Below are 14,916 nucleotides of genomic sequence, written 5' to 3'. Positions count from 1 at the left end.
ATCAATGAAGGTTGTCAGTCCTCCAGGCTCAGGTATGGCAAAATTGAATTCTGAGACACCCAATGCTGGGGAGTGCCGGCAGCAGCTTTTCCATACATTTCACGTAAGAATGTCGAAGGACACAATAGCTTGCATCAAAACTACACAGTAGTGCAAGCACTCATCTTGATAAAAGCAAAATACCGCGGGTGCGGGAAATGTGAAACAAAAACAGAAAATTCTGGAAAAACTCAGCAGGTCTGACAGCATCTGTGGAGAGAGAAATGGAGTTAACGCTTCGAGTCCACATGACCCTCCTTCACAGCCTCATCATTCCATTTGCTTTTATCTTCGTGTTTAATTCACTGCCACTTCTCTTCCAGGAATGCCTACCTTGAAGAAGTACTGCTCTGAAGAAGGGTCATACTGACTCGAAACGTCAACTCTGTTTCACTCATCTCCAGCTCATTTATCATGAGTAAGCCTTGTGATCTCGGCCAAATAATTCTACACCATTGCCTTAACTGCAATGCCCACATGATTCAGGGGCACGTGTTGGTGCTGTTGACTAAAGTGCAGATAGCGTTGTTTGCAAGAACGTTTTGGAATGTTCAAGGCGGTCGATCGTTCACGCAGTGCCAGTGAACCTAGGGTGAAGATGTCATTCTTCAGATATCCCATGTTTTCCAACTTCACAGTTTCACCCTCAAAAACAAAATAAAGCATCCTTTGCACGTGCACTCCACGCCGTTAAGAGACCGAAAGAAAGTAGCTCTTCATCTCTCTGTTCAAATCCCCACACCCCCCCCCCCCACCCCCGCCTCCCCTTTGTCTCACAGCCCCTCACCGGGAAGAACACGATGCAGGAAGGAGGAGTATTCCTCAGTGCCCTTCTTTCCGCACAACTGGTGAGGCTGGGGGGTGGGGGGTGGGGAGCAGCACTCATTTAGAAAGTGTGCAGAGGCTCAGTCCTTCATCAAGTCAAGATAAGAGCAATAAATGGAGCATTTCACAAACTCAAAACACAGAGCACTGGCAATAATCAGCAGTTCTGGCAGTCTCGGCAGAGGGAGTAAGAGAGTTAACGTTGAAGTTGAATATGACTCTTCAGAATATTTCTCAATGCTGGCTGACAGTTCCCAGTTTCTTTCTGGCGGGGTGAAGCAGGAGTTGGACGGGAGGGGAGGAAAAAAACGGGATATATCCTCTGCCGATGAGCAGCTTTGTGAAGTTCGTCTGCAGGATATGAAAGATGTGGCGATCATGCCTTGTGCCAGGATTTAGAGGTTGCAGAGGAAGAGGGAACCCCCCACCTCCCCCCTGGCTCAGTGTTAAAGTGTTTTGCAAAAAAAGCAAATGCAAAGTGGGAAAGAAAAACCTTTTTCACACAGCGAGTAGTTAGGGTTTTGGAATGCACTGCCTGGAAGTGTGGTGGGTTCTATCGAGGCACGTTGCCAGGGTTAGAAAAGTTTAGCTACGAGGAGAGATTGGATAGGTTGGGGTTATTTTCCTTGGAACAAAGAAGGCTGAGAGGTGACTTGATTGAAGTGTACAAAATTATGAGAGGAATAGATAGAGCGGACAGGATAAAATTGTTTCCCTTGATGGAGAATTCTAGAACCAGGGGACATAAATTCAAGATCAGTGGCAGAAGGTGTAGGGGGGACATGAGGAGGAACTTTTTTACTCAGAGGGTAGTGGGTGTCTGGAATTCGCTGCTCAAGTTGGTGGTAGAGGCAGAAACTTTAAACTCTTTTAAAAAGTACCTGGATCTGCACCTTAAGTGCTGTAAGCTGCAGGGCTATGGGCCGGGTGCAGGAAGGTGGGATTAGAAAGGGCACCTGGGTGTCCTCGGGCTGGCATGGACAAGATGGGCCGAATGTCCTCCTTCTGTGCTGTAACTTTTCTATGGTTCTATGGTTTTATTCACGAGGCCATCGGATAATTATCTAAATGGAAACAATGGGCAGGGTTACGGGGTGGGGGGGGGGGGGAAGGGCAGGAGATGGGCACTAGGTTAAAGTGCTCGGAGAGCTGGGGTGCAGACACGACGGGCCGAATGGCCTCCTACGCCCTAACGATTCTGTGGAGAGGCAGCAATGGGTCCGGGTCCACCGCCTCCCAGGCAGACTAGAGAACGCGCGAATGGCTTCTTCCCTCTGTGCTGCACCATTCCATGGATTCTTTGAAAACTTGTCCATGGAAGTTGTCAACAGGGCTCTGGACGAATGAATGAATTAATCTACTGAACATAAAAATGGGAGTTAAAACCTCCCCATTTGACCAGCTCGTCGAGGACTTTAAGCTGGCAATGAAGTGATAAAGCACAGTGTCGCTTCAGGCTGTTTTTTTTTAAAAAAAAAATATATATATATATATATGTAAAACTTTTCGGGAAGGGTTCGTACCCTGATACCCGCGGCACATTCCTGGAGTGGGTGGTGTGTGTGGAAATCCCAGGCAAGGGAAATTGCATTTACAGGAAATGCAGCTCAAAGCAAAGCAAAGGAGAGGGAAGGAAAGGGGTGGGGGAGAGGGGAGAAACCTGAACCCACCTTGTCACCGCTCCAGTGCTGCAAACTGCTCCTCTTTGGAGGTCTTCCCGTGAGTTCCGTCCGACCGCTTGAATGCACCAGAATCCAAAACAAGAACAACAATTAAAAAAAAAATACCTGGAAAAACTCAGCAGGTCTGACAGCACCGGCGGAGAAGAACACCGTTGACGTTTCCAGTCCGTGTGACTGTGTCCCTCTCCGCCGGTGCTGTCAGACCTGCTGAGTTTTTCCAGCTATTTTTTTTATTTTTGTTTTTGTCCCTAAAACAAGGGGGTGGGGGCTGAGGTCCGGTAGAAATTCCGAGAACTCAGCAATGATTCAGAGACACAGGCACCTTGTATGCGATGTACATGTCCCGCATAGCTGTGTACCTGCTCAGAACTCGCCATGGGTGAAATTCAATCGGTGGGGGGTGAATTTGAAGACGGTTTTGGTGCCGTGCGGTTTTTGTTCTCAACCTTGACCGTGTCTCATCTCTCAAACCTTGACGGGAGAGGTTCAGAAACCATCAGTTCACAGGATTTCACCAAGAAAGAGGAATACGTTTTTGCGATTTTTTTTTGAAAAAAAAAGGTCAGATAGAAGTCCACGGCAGAGTGCCTTCAGTGGTCATAGAGTTATACAGCACAGAAACAGGCACTTCGGCCCATCGTGTGTGTGCTGGCCATCAAGCACCCATCTATTCTAATGCCATTGTCCAGCACTTGGCCCCTAGCCCTGTAAACTATGGCATTTCAAGTGCTTGTCTAGTTCTTAAATGTTGTGAGGGTTCCCGCCTCCACCAGATTCCAACCACCCTCTGGGTGAAAAACCTTTCCTCTGATCCCTTCTAAAGCCCCTTCACCTTAAATCACTGCCCCCTGTTATTGGCATTCCCGCTAAGGGGAAAAGTTTCTTCCTATCTACCCTCATAATTTTGTGTACCTCTATCAAATACCCCCTCAGCCTTCTCTACTGTAAGGAAAACAACTCTAGCCGATCCAGTCTCCCTTCATAGCTGAAATACTCCAGCCCAGGCAACATCCTCTGCACCCTCTCCAAAGCAATCACATCCTTCCTATAGTGCGGCGACCGGAACTGCACACAATACTCTAGCTGTGGCCTAACTAGAGTTCTATACAGCTCCAACATAACATCCCTGCTCTTATATTCTATGCCTTGGCTAATAAAAGCAAGTATACCATATGCCTTCTTAACTACCTTATCCACTTGTGCTACTGCCTTCAGGGATCTATGGACATGGACACCAAGGTCCCTCTGATCCTGGTTACTTTCTAGGGTTCGACCATTCATTGTGTATTCCCTTCAGTCCCCCCAGAAAGCATCATCTCACACTTCTCAAGATTAAATTCCATTTGCCACTGTTCTGCCCACCTTACCAGCCCATCGATATCATCCTGTAATCTAAGGCTTTCCTCCTCACTATTTACGACACCACCAATTTTTATGTAATCTGCAAACTTGCTGATCATACCTCCTACAGTGTCCAAGTATGATCTGAAAAATATGGTCAGTTTCAATCAGCATAAGTTGATTTAGAAAATAAGGATGCTTTGATCCAGATGTGTAAGGCGGTTCATGTATCTGTTTAGAGACTGACTGCAATCCCTTGTCACAGCCCTCAAGCTAATGATACCATGGTGTATCCCTCTGTCGCTTGCACTAATGTCCATGTATTCATCACTATCAAGCAGAAGAAAACGTGCTATTATAAAGGACACTCCCTCACATTCACCAGCTTCAATTTTCCTCCACAAAAAACACCAGTTCCTCTTTAGACTCCCCACAAACTTGTTCAGCGATGTTAAAATGAAGGGGGGGAGTGTAGCCAAGTCGTGCTATGTTAAAATGGGGGGGGGGTGGTGGGGGGGTGGAGGGGAGGTGTAGCCGGGTCAAGCTATGTTAAAATTAGGGGGCAAGATGTAGCCGAGTTGAGCTATGTTAAAGTGGGTGGGTGGGGGGGGGGGGTGCGGTGGTGGTGGTGGGGGTGAAGTGTAGCCTACTCGACCCATATTAAAATGTGGGGTAGAGGCAGAGCCAAGTCGAGCTATGTTAAAATGGGGGGTAGGTGTAGCCGAGTCATGCTAAGTTAAAAGGGGGGGGTGGAGGTGTAGTTGATTCCAGCTATGTTAAAATGGCGGGGGGGGAGGTGTAGTCGAGCTGAGCTATGTTAAAAGGGGGGGGTGGAGGTATAGCGGAGTCGAGCTACGTTAAAATGGGGGGGTGGAGGTGTGGCCGAGTCGACCTATGTTAAAATGGGGGTTGGGAGTTGGAGCTGAGTCCAGCTATACTGAGATGTGCGGGAGGTGTAGCTGAGGCGAGCTATGTTAAAATGGCGGTGGGTGCTGTAGCCGAGTCGAGTTATGTTAAAATGCGGGGTGTGTAGATAAGACCATAAGACATAGGAGCAGAAATTAGGCCATTCAGTCCATCGAGTCTGCTCCGCCATTCAATCATGGCTGATAAGTTTCTCAACCCCATTCTCCCGCCTTCGCCCCGTAACCTTTGATCCCCTTATGAATCAATACCTATCTATCTCGGTCTTAAATACACTCAATGACCTGGCCTCCACAGCCTTCTGTGGCAATAAATTCCATAGGTTCACCAGTCTCTGGCTAAAGAAGTTTCTCCTCATCTCTGTTCTAAAAGATCTTCCCTTTACTCTGAGGCTGTGCCCTCGGGTCCTAGTCTCTCCTACTAATGGAAACATCTTCCCCATGTCCACTCTGTCCAGGCCTTTCAGTATTCTGTAAGTTTCAATCAGATCCCCCCTCATCCTTCTAAACTCCATCGAGTATAGACCCAGAGTCCCCAGACGTTCCTCATATGTTAAGCCTTTCATTCCTGGGATCATTCTTGTGAACCTCCTCTGGACCCTCTCCAGGGCCAATACATCCTTCCAGAGATACAGGCCCAAAATTGCTCACAATATTCTAAATATGATGTGGCAGAGTCGAGCTATGTTAAAATGGAGAGGGTGGAGGTATAGTCGAGTCGAGCTATGTTAAAATGGAGAGGGTGGAGGTATAGTCGAGTCGAGCTATGTTAAAATGGAGAGGGTGGAGGTGTAGCCGAGTCAAGCTATGTTAAAATGGGGGGTGGAGGTATAGCCGAGTCGAGCTATGTTAAAATGGGGGTTGGAGGTATAGCCAAGTCGAGCTATGTTAAAATGGGGGTTGGAGGTGCAGCTGAGTCGAGCTATGTTACAATGTTGGGGGGAGGTATAGCCGAGTCGAGCTATGTTAAAATGGGGGGTGGAGGTGTAGCCGAGTCGAGTTATGTTAAAATGGGGAGGGGAGGTGTAGCTGAGTTTAGCTACGTTAAGATGGAAGGTGGTAGTTGTAGCCGTGTCCAGCTATGTTGCAATTTGAGGGTGTGATGTAGCTCAGTCGAGCTATGTTAAAATTGGGGGGGGCGGATGTGGAGACAAGTCAAGCTATGTTAAAATGTGGGAGGGGATATGTAGCTGAGTCGAGCTGTATTAAAATGGGGGTTGGAGGTGTAGTCAAGTCGGGCAATGTTAAAATGGGGGGTGTGAGTTGTATCCAAGTCCAGCTATTTTCTAACTGGTGGTGGAAGTGTAGTCGAATCGAGCTATATTAAAAGGGGGGGGGGGTGGAGTTGTAGTCGAGTCAAGCTATGTTAAAATGGGGGGGGGGAGGTGTAGTCGAGTCAAGCTATGTTAAAATGGGGGGGAGGTGTAGTTGAGCTGAACTATGTTAAAATGTGGGGGGAGGTGTAGTCGAGTCAAGCTATGTTAAAATGGGGGGGAGGTGTAGTTGAGCTGAACTATGTTAAAATGTAGGGGGGAGGTGTAGTCGAGTCGGGCAATGTTAGAATGGGGTTGGTAGTGGAGCCGAGTCATGCTATGTTATAATGAGGGGTGGAGGTGTACCAAGTCAAGCTATGTTAAAATGGGGGTGGAGGGGTACCGAGTCGAGCAATGTTAAAATGCGGGGTGTGTAGCTAAGACCATAAGACATAGGAGCAGAAATTAGGCCATTCAGCCCATCGAGTCTGCTCCGCCATTCAATCATAGCTGATAAGTTTCTCAACTCCATTCTCCCGCCTTCGCCCCGTAACCTTTGATTCCCTTACCAATCAAGAACCTATCTATCTCGGTCTTAAATACACTCAATGTCCTGGCCTCCACAACCTCCTGTGGCAATGAATTCCATAGGTTCACCATTCTCTGGCTAAAGAAGTTTCTCCTCATCTCTGTTCTAAAAGATCTTCCCTTTACTCTGAGGCTGTGCCCTCAGTTCCTAGTCTCTCCTACTAATGGAAACATCTTCCCCATGTCCACTCTGTCCAGGCCTTTCAATATTCTGTAAGTTTCAATCAGATCCCCCCTCATCCTTCTAAACTCCATCGAGTATAGACTCAGAGTCCCCAGACGTTTCTCATATGTTAAGCCTTTCATTCCTGGGATCATTCTTGTGAACCTCCTCTGGACCCTCTCCAGGGCCAGTACATCCTTCCAGAGATACGGGCCCAAAATTGCTCACAATATTCTAAATATGATGTAGCGGAGTCAAGCTATGTTAAAATGGAGAGGGTGGAGGTGTAGTCGAGTCGAGCTATGTTAAAATGGGGGGTGGAGGTGTAGTTGAGTCAAGCTATGTTAAAATGAGGGGTGGAGGTGTAGTTGAGTCGAGCTATGTTAAAATGGGAAACAAAACCAGAATTACCTGGAAAAACTCGGCAGGTCTGGCAGCATCGGCGGAGAAGATAAGAGTTGAAATTTCGAGTCCTCATGACCCTTCAACAGAACTAGGTGAATCCAAGGAGAGGGGTGAATTATAAGCTGGTTTAAGGTTGGGGGGGGTGGGGGGAATGTTGGGTGGGTGAGAGATGTGGAGGGGGGTTGTGGTTATAGGGACAAGCAAGCAGTGATAGGAGCAGATAATCAAAAGATGTCACAGACAAAAGAACACAGGTGTTGAAGTTAGTGATATTATCTAAACAAATGTGCTAATTAAGAATGGATGGTAGAGCACTCAAGGTATAGCTCTAGTGGGGGTGGGGGGCATAAAAGATTTAAAAATAATGGAAATAGGTGGGAAAAGAAAAATCTATATATATTATTGGAAAAAAACAAAAGGAATTGGGAAGAAACGGAAAGGGGGTGGGGATGAAGGAGGGAGTTCAAGACCTAAAGTTGTTGAATTCAATATTCAGTCCGGAAGGCTGTAAAGTGCCTAGTCGGAAGATGAGGTGCTGTTCCTCCAGTTTGCGGTGGGCTTGACTGGAACAATGCAGCAAGCTAAGGACAGACATTTGGGCAAGAGAGCAGGGTGGAGTGTTAAAATGGCAAGCGACAGGGAGGTTTGGGTCATTCTTGCAGACAGACTGCAGGTGTTCTGCAAAGCGGTCGCCCAGTTTACGTTTGGTCTCTCCAATGTAGAGGAGACCGCATTGGGAGCAACGAGTGCAGTAGACTAAGTTGGGGGAAATGCTGCTTCACTTGAAAGGAGTGTTTGGACCCTTGGACGGTGAGGAGAGAGGAAGTGAAGGGGCAGGTGTTACATCTTTTGCGTGGGCATGGGGAGGTGCCATAGGTGGGGGTTGAGGAGTAGGGGGTGATAGAGGAGTAGACCAGGGTGTCCCGGAGGGAACGATCCTTACGGAATGCCGCCGGGGGGTGAAGGGAAGATGTGTTTGGTGGTGGCATCATGCTGGAGTTGGCGGAAATGGCGGAGGATGATCCTTTGGATGCGGAGGCTGGTGGGGTGATAAGTGAGGACAAGGAGGACCTTATCATGTTTCTGGGAGGGAGGAGAAGGCGTGAGGGCGGATGCGCGGGAGATGGGCTGGACACAGTTGAGGCCCTGTCAACGACTGTGGGTGGAAAACCTCGGTTAAGGAAGAAGGAGGACATGTCAGAGGAACTGTTTTTGAAGGTAGCGTCATCAGAACAGATGTGACGGAAGCGAAGGAACTGAGAAAATGGGATGGAGTCCTTACAGGAAGCGGGGTGTGAGGAGCTGTAGTCGAGGTAGCTGTGGGAGTCGGTAGGCTTGTAATGGATATTGGTGGACAGTCTATCACCAGAGATTGAGACAGAGCGGTCAAGGAAGGGAAGGGAAGTGTCAGAGATGGACCACGTGAAAATGATGGAGGGGTGGAGATTGGAAGCAAAACGAATAAATTTTTCCAAGTCCCGACGAGAGCATGAAGCAGCACCGAAGTAATCATCGATGTACCGGAGAAAGAGTTGTGGAAGGGGGCCGGAGTAGGACTGGAACAAGGAATGTTCCACATACCCCATAAAGAGACAGGCATAGCTGGGGCCCATGTGGGTACCCATAGCCACACCTTTTATTTGGAAGAAGTGAGAGGAGTTGAAGGAGAAATTGTTCAGTGTGAGAACAAGTTCAGCCAGACGGAGGAGAGTAGTGGTGGTTGGGGATTGTTCGGGCCTCTGTTCGAGGAAGAAGCTAAGGGCCCTCAGACCATCCTGATGGGGGATGGAGGTGTAGATGGATTGGACGTCCATGGTGAAGAGGAAGCAGACAATGTTAAAATGGGGGTTGGAGGTGTAGCCAAGTCGAGCTATGTTAAAATGGGAGGTGGAGGTGTTGCCGATTCGAGCTATCTTAAAATGGGGTGGGAGGTGTGGCCGAGTCGAGGTATCTTAAAATGGCGGGGGGGGGAAACGTGTAGCTGACTCGAGCTTTGTTAAAATGGGGATGGAGGTGTAGCCGAGTTGAGTTATATTAAAATGCGGGGGGAGTGGAGGTGTAGCTGAGTCGAGCTATGTTAAAATGGGGGGTGGAGGTGTAGCCGAGTCGAGCTATGTTAAAATGGGGGGTGGAGGTGTAGCCGAGTCGAGCTATGTTAAAATGGGGGGTGGAGGTGTAGCCGAGTCGAGCTATGTTAAAATAGGGGGTGGAGGTGTAGCTGAGTCGAGCTATGTTAAAATGGGGGGTGGAGGGGTAGCCGAGTCGAGCTATGTTATAATGGAGGGTGGAAGCAGAGCCTTTGAACATTTTTAAGGCAGAGGTTAATAGATTCTTGATAAGGTGAAAGGTTATCAGAGGAAAGCGGGAATGTAGAGTTGAGGCTACAATCAATTCAGATCTTATTGAATAATAGAGCAGGCTCGAGGGACTGAGTGGCCTATTCCTGCTCCTAATTCGTATGTTTGTATGTACGTATTAAAAAAAAGGTTATCTTGTCAGTACTACATTGCTTTTTGTGGGAGCTTCCTTTGAGCAAGCTGGCTGCCACGCTTCCGACATTATAACAGTGACTACACTTCAAAAGTACTTCATTGAAGTGCTTTGGGACATCTTGACCTTGTGAAAAGCGTGATAGCAATGCGAGTCTTTTTTTAAAATTCATTCATGGGATATGGGCATCGCTGGCTTGGCCAACCTTTATTGCCCATCCCTAATTGCCCTTGAGAAGGTCGTTGTGAGCTTCCTTCCTGAACAATGCAATCTCCGTGTCCTTATTGCATGCAAGTTCTTTCTTTAACATTTACAAACCAAAATACTCTGAAATACACCCCTGGAGACTTCATAAAAGTAAAAAACTGCAGATGCTGGAAATCCAAAACAAAAATAAAAACAAAAATACCTGGAAAAACTCAGCAGGTCTGGCAGCATCTGCGGAGAGGAACACAGTTAACGCTTCGAGTCCGTATGACTCTTCAACAGAAACGTTAACTGTGTTCCTCTCCGTAGATGCTGCCAGACCTGGAGACTTCATGTTCACTTCATGTGGGGTGCACATAGCACCCAATTTGTCTGAGCCAAAACTATGCTGGATCCACTGTGCTTGGAATGTATAAATTGAAATAGTAATGTGTACAGGATATTGCAGCTCTGGATCTAGGCGCTGATCCTCATCATAGGTGGCAATTATATTCTCATGATTAGTGGATTATTTTTCTATTTTGGCAAGGTCGGTTAGAATAACTCACAAGCAGAGCTTGTCTCTTGATATTGCCAACAGTCTGGCTCGAAGGAGTGAAATTGTCTTTGCAAGCATTGTACATGGTAATGATTAGAATTTATTGGTGGCCAGCTCTTGATAGTGGCAATACAATCCAAAAACCTTGGGTTGGTTGTGTCAAATTGGACACATTGGGAATATTTGGTCTCAGTAAATACAAAACATCCTGTTGAGTATAATGGACATCTGTATGATGCAGTGCATCCAGGAGTATTTGGAAAAGGGCTATCTTTGTCGACACAAAAAGAGTGGTTTAAAGTACGCAGGTGGGGAGAGCTCCCTTGAACCATAGGAATGTAGGAATTTTGGAAATTTAGCTCTGTGACATGCTGTGTCATTCAATTTGATCATGGCTGATCTCTATCCTGGCTCCATTTCTCAAACTAACATCCATGTCCCTTGACGTAATAAAAAGCTATCTGTCTCAGACTTGAAAGTGTCCCCAAGCAGCTACACGTTTTTGGAGAGAGAATTCCACTTTGTGTGGAAAAGCGCTTCAAAATTTGTCTTCTCAATTTGTCTGTTATGGCCTCTTTCTTCTGGATTCTGTCTTTAAGGGAAATGGTCTCTCTATATCTACCCAATTGAATCACTTCAGCCGCCTTGATTAGATCACTTCGTAAGCTTCAAAACTCAACAAAATACATGCCAAGTTCATGCAACCTACCCTCATAATTTGACCCTATCAAGCCACGGTACCACCTGGTGATGGAATGTGTCAGAGCCATACATACCCAATATTTGGCTCCCTGCACTGACACAGGTGACCCCTTTTCCTGCTGCTCATGAGGACTGAGTGGGCCAAGGGCGATGGAGGAATAGCAGAGGGATAAGTAAAACCCTGTGAGGAAAAAGCAGTTGAAACAAGGAGTCCCACTTCAGTCATGATGTTTCAATGTGCTGTGAAAGATCTCTGATATAACAATATATTCCAATTCATTTCTTTAATTTGGTTAACATACCAGCTGCTGTTTCATAAATTGTCCCAACTGTGAGGAATCCTGGATCCAGAACCCAAACCATCCACGGCTACACTTTGGCTGTCCACGTGAAGCCTTCCTTCTGCCAAATGTCTCACTTTAATGTGCCATTCAACCATGTTCGGCCATGCGCTCATGCAATGAAGAGCAGGTTGAAACGCTGCCCAGATATCCCATGGGTTTGGAGTTCAATTCCTGGCCAGACTGAAGGAATAATTACCTACCCTCTCAAGCAGTCATGATTGTCTGGCTGTCCGCCTCCTTCTCACTCTGGCAAGCACCCAATGTGGAAACTTGTGTTATTTGTGAATTCAAGGAGACTGCCTCAGTTCTTCAAAATGTGCCAGCAGATTCAAAGTGGGAACCAGCCTTTGCTTGACCAAATATAACAACTAGCTGAAAGACTCATTTCTCCGAAGCCTGTATGCATCACTCCAGGGCTGGAAACCAAACGCAGAATGGTGCGAGCCTATCACAAAACTTGCCAAAAGAGGGATAGAGACTGGGAAACATTTTCCTCAAATCCTCCCTTTTTTTCAGAATCTAGATTAAAACCTTTTTCTAGATTGCTGTTTGATACCCTGAGTGCAACCAAGAAAATTTGTTTTTCAAAAATAAGATCCTCTTTGTCCCAGTTTCAGGATACGAAGTACAAATCATTTGTAATATTAAGAATAAGGCAGTTGTTAACAGACTGGCTACAGTCTGTAAACAAAAGAACTCTCTCTAGAAATAACTTTCAGAGAAGAATGTACAAACATATAGCTCATTTGGCTGAAGCTCCTGAATCAGGCAAATTATGTTAATATGCTGGCTTTTAGTGGTGGGGACTGCTTTAGAAAGAAACGTTTTCAGGGCTCTGGGGAAAGGGCAGGACTAGTGGTACTAATGCGATAGATCTCTAGAAGGCCAGCACAAGCTCAATGGACTGAATGGCCTCTTTCAGTGCTATAAAATTCTTTGACTGCAGGAAGTTTGCAGTAGCAGGTATACCAAGCCCCAATCATAGCAATCAATCTCAAACAATAGACCTACAACATCCGGCAACAAGGACTCCAATAATAAGAAAGCTGTGTGAACCACAAATGCAACCTGGGCATTGAACCTGGGTGCATTTGATGTCAGATGCGGCTAGAAAAAAGACAATTACTGTTCCAATTTTCCAGCACAAAACTTTCTGTTCATTCTGCAAAATAAACATGACTTGCAGCCTCTGTTCTTATATCAGAGGTAGGAACACACGAGTTCCTTTCATTGATTTCTAGCTACTGGTTTTCCCAAAGCAGCAATGCTTTGTTTGGACAGTCTCCAAATGTGTGCTCAACTTTAAACAACTGGTGGACTTTTGCGGTTAAATCTTGTCTGATAGCAGCAGGAGGGGCTTCATTGACCACGATTCCCAACAGGTGTGCCTTACCTTGCCCTCCCCGGAGCAGAGAACTGATAGTGTGTTCACAGAAATGAATGCCAAATGAGTAGCTGTAAGATTGGGATGTAGGTTCTAGCAGTGGTAAGCTGGTTGACAGAGCTTGTTCCTTTCTGGTGGAATGTGCCCAGAGAGGATGAATTCCTGTTGGTTGTGGTGACAGCATGTATGCTTTAACATCAAGCTTTCGTTGATAGTCATCTGGGAGCAGATAGATGCACAGGTTCCTTTCTAACGAGTGAGCTACTATGGTGAGAATCAGAAGATGGCCATTCAGCCCATCGTGCTGTGGCAGCTCTTTGAAAGAGGCGTGTAATTTAGCCCCGTAACGTAACATTTTCTGCCAATAACCCTGCAAATTGACCTCTTCCAGCACATTTCCAGTTTTAGCAACTGCAATAAGTAGAACTTGGAGTTGGTGAGCACAAAGGCTGTGAGCTTGTTTTATTTAAATGGCACGTACTCAAACACTGAACTCGCTGTCTTGGGAAGCTGAAAAGCAGGAGATTTCCTCTGGTCTCTTAAAGGCATTTTAAGCATAGTGGAAAGACTTGTTCTGACAAATTCTAGAAAACTAAATAAGTGTATGGAGTATTTGGAGATTTTTTTATTATCTTCATCATCCTGCTCAGCTTCAGGGGAAATTCTCATTGCTATCCTTTCTATTCACCATCTTCTTCCAGATGAACAGGGTGGCCACTAAGTTAAGATGGTCGGTAGCCAGAGCTAGCGCCATCCTCATATTGGCCTGCATCTGTTTGGCAATGGAAGTGGGATGATTGCTTGAGTGAAATATGGCACTCAGTTGTTTTGCTTGCTTAACCAAAATGGCAACTTAGAGTGATATGAGACTTCTGAGCAAGTTGGGATTCACAATGACTTGACTCAGCTGGTGCATCTGTTGTCGTGAGGTATCAGGAAATTGTGGGTTTGAGCCCCACTCCAGAACTTTGAGCTGAACGTGGACCATCACCTCCGTGTGGCAGGAGTGCTGCTTTGGACGAGATGTTACAGTGTGGCTCTGTCTGCCCTCCCTCTCATTAATGTACACGGTCCCGTGGCACTGCTGAAAGAGCTTGAGGCACTTTGCCAAAGTCCAGGCCTTTATTTCTCCTTGGCTAAACAGAACAGATGAACTGATCATTTGCTTCATCAAACCGCCTGCTGTTTGCTCGCATAAAGCAGTTTGGGAAGAGGTTTGGGACTTGATGATAACCTGGAAGGTCTTTCTGAATGTAGCTTTTTATATTCCTCTATAGCTGACAATCAATTGTGTATGGATGGTGAGACGGGGCGGGTGGGGAGGGGATAGAAGGCTCACTGCCTTCTCCCAACTGATATGCCTCCATGTGAGTCATCGTAAACAAATTGCTTTAAGCGAGATGTTAGCATTGTGGCAGATATTTAATGGCCACATGTTCTCCAAATAGGAATGAAGTTAACCTTTTGGATGGAATGATAGAAATAGTGACCACAGCACAAAGTGATTTCCGTTTATCTCTATGACCTTTTGAATGTCCCTCTGAGCAGGCCTCTGGGGTAGCCCATCCCACAGAAGTAGTAGCGTCTCACAATGCAATATCGCGTTAGATTATTGGCTTCAGTGGTGAGCTTGGAGAGGAGGTCTTGTGGTGCAGTGGTAGGACCCCAAACTAGGGGTTCAAGTCCCACTTCAGGACTTGATGTCCACGGAAGGTGCATGTCTAATGCGACCAAACAGGTTGATTATCAGCCTGTAAACCCTTCCAATGCGCCTTGTTTAAATGGCATGTTCCATGTTGGAAGATGGAAAGACCAGGAGAGTTTCCTGGTCAGCCATTCTACAGAAGGCAATGGCAGACCACCGCATGTACTTTGCAAAGCATAATCATGGACAAATCCAATTCAAGTCCATGGTTGCCACTGCCCTCTTAGAGCATGGTACTTTCAGGAGGAGTCGTCGGGGGGGAACATAAAGTCACCACTATGAGTTGCAAACAACAAACTTTTTTGTCTCTGTTTTGTTTAGGGAGGG

This window comes from Carcharodon carcharias, chromosome 17 (genome assembly GCF_017639515.1).
Source record: "Carcharodon carcharias isolate sCarCar2 chromosome 17, sCarCar2.pri, whole genome shotgun sequence".
Classification (NCBI taxonomy): domain Eukaryota; kingdom Metazoa; phylum Chordata; class Chondrichthyes; order Lamniformes; family Lamnidae; genus Carcharodon; species Carcharodon carcharias.
Note: the sequence above shows the minus strand (reverse complement) of the source record.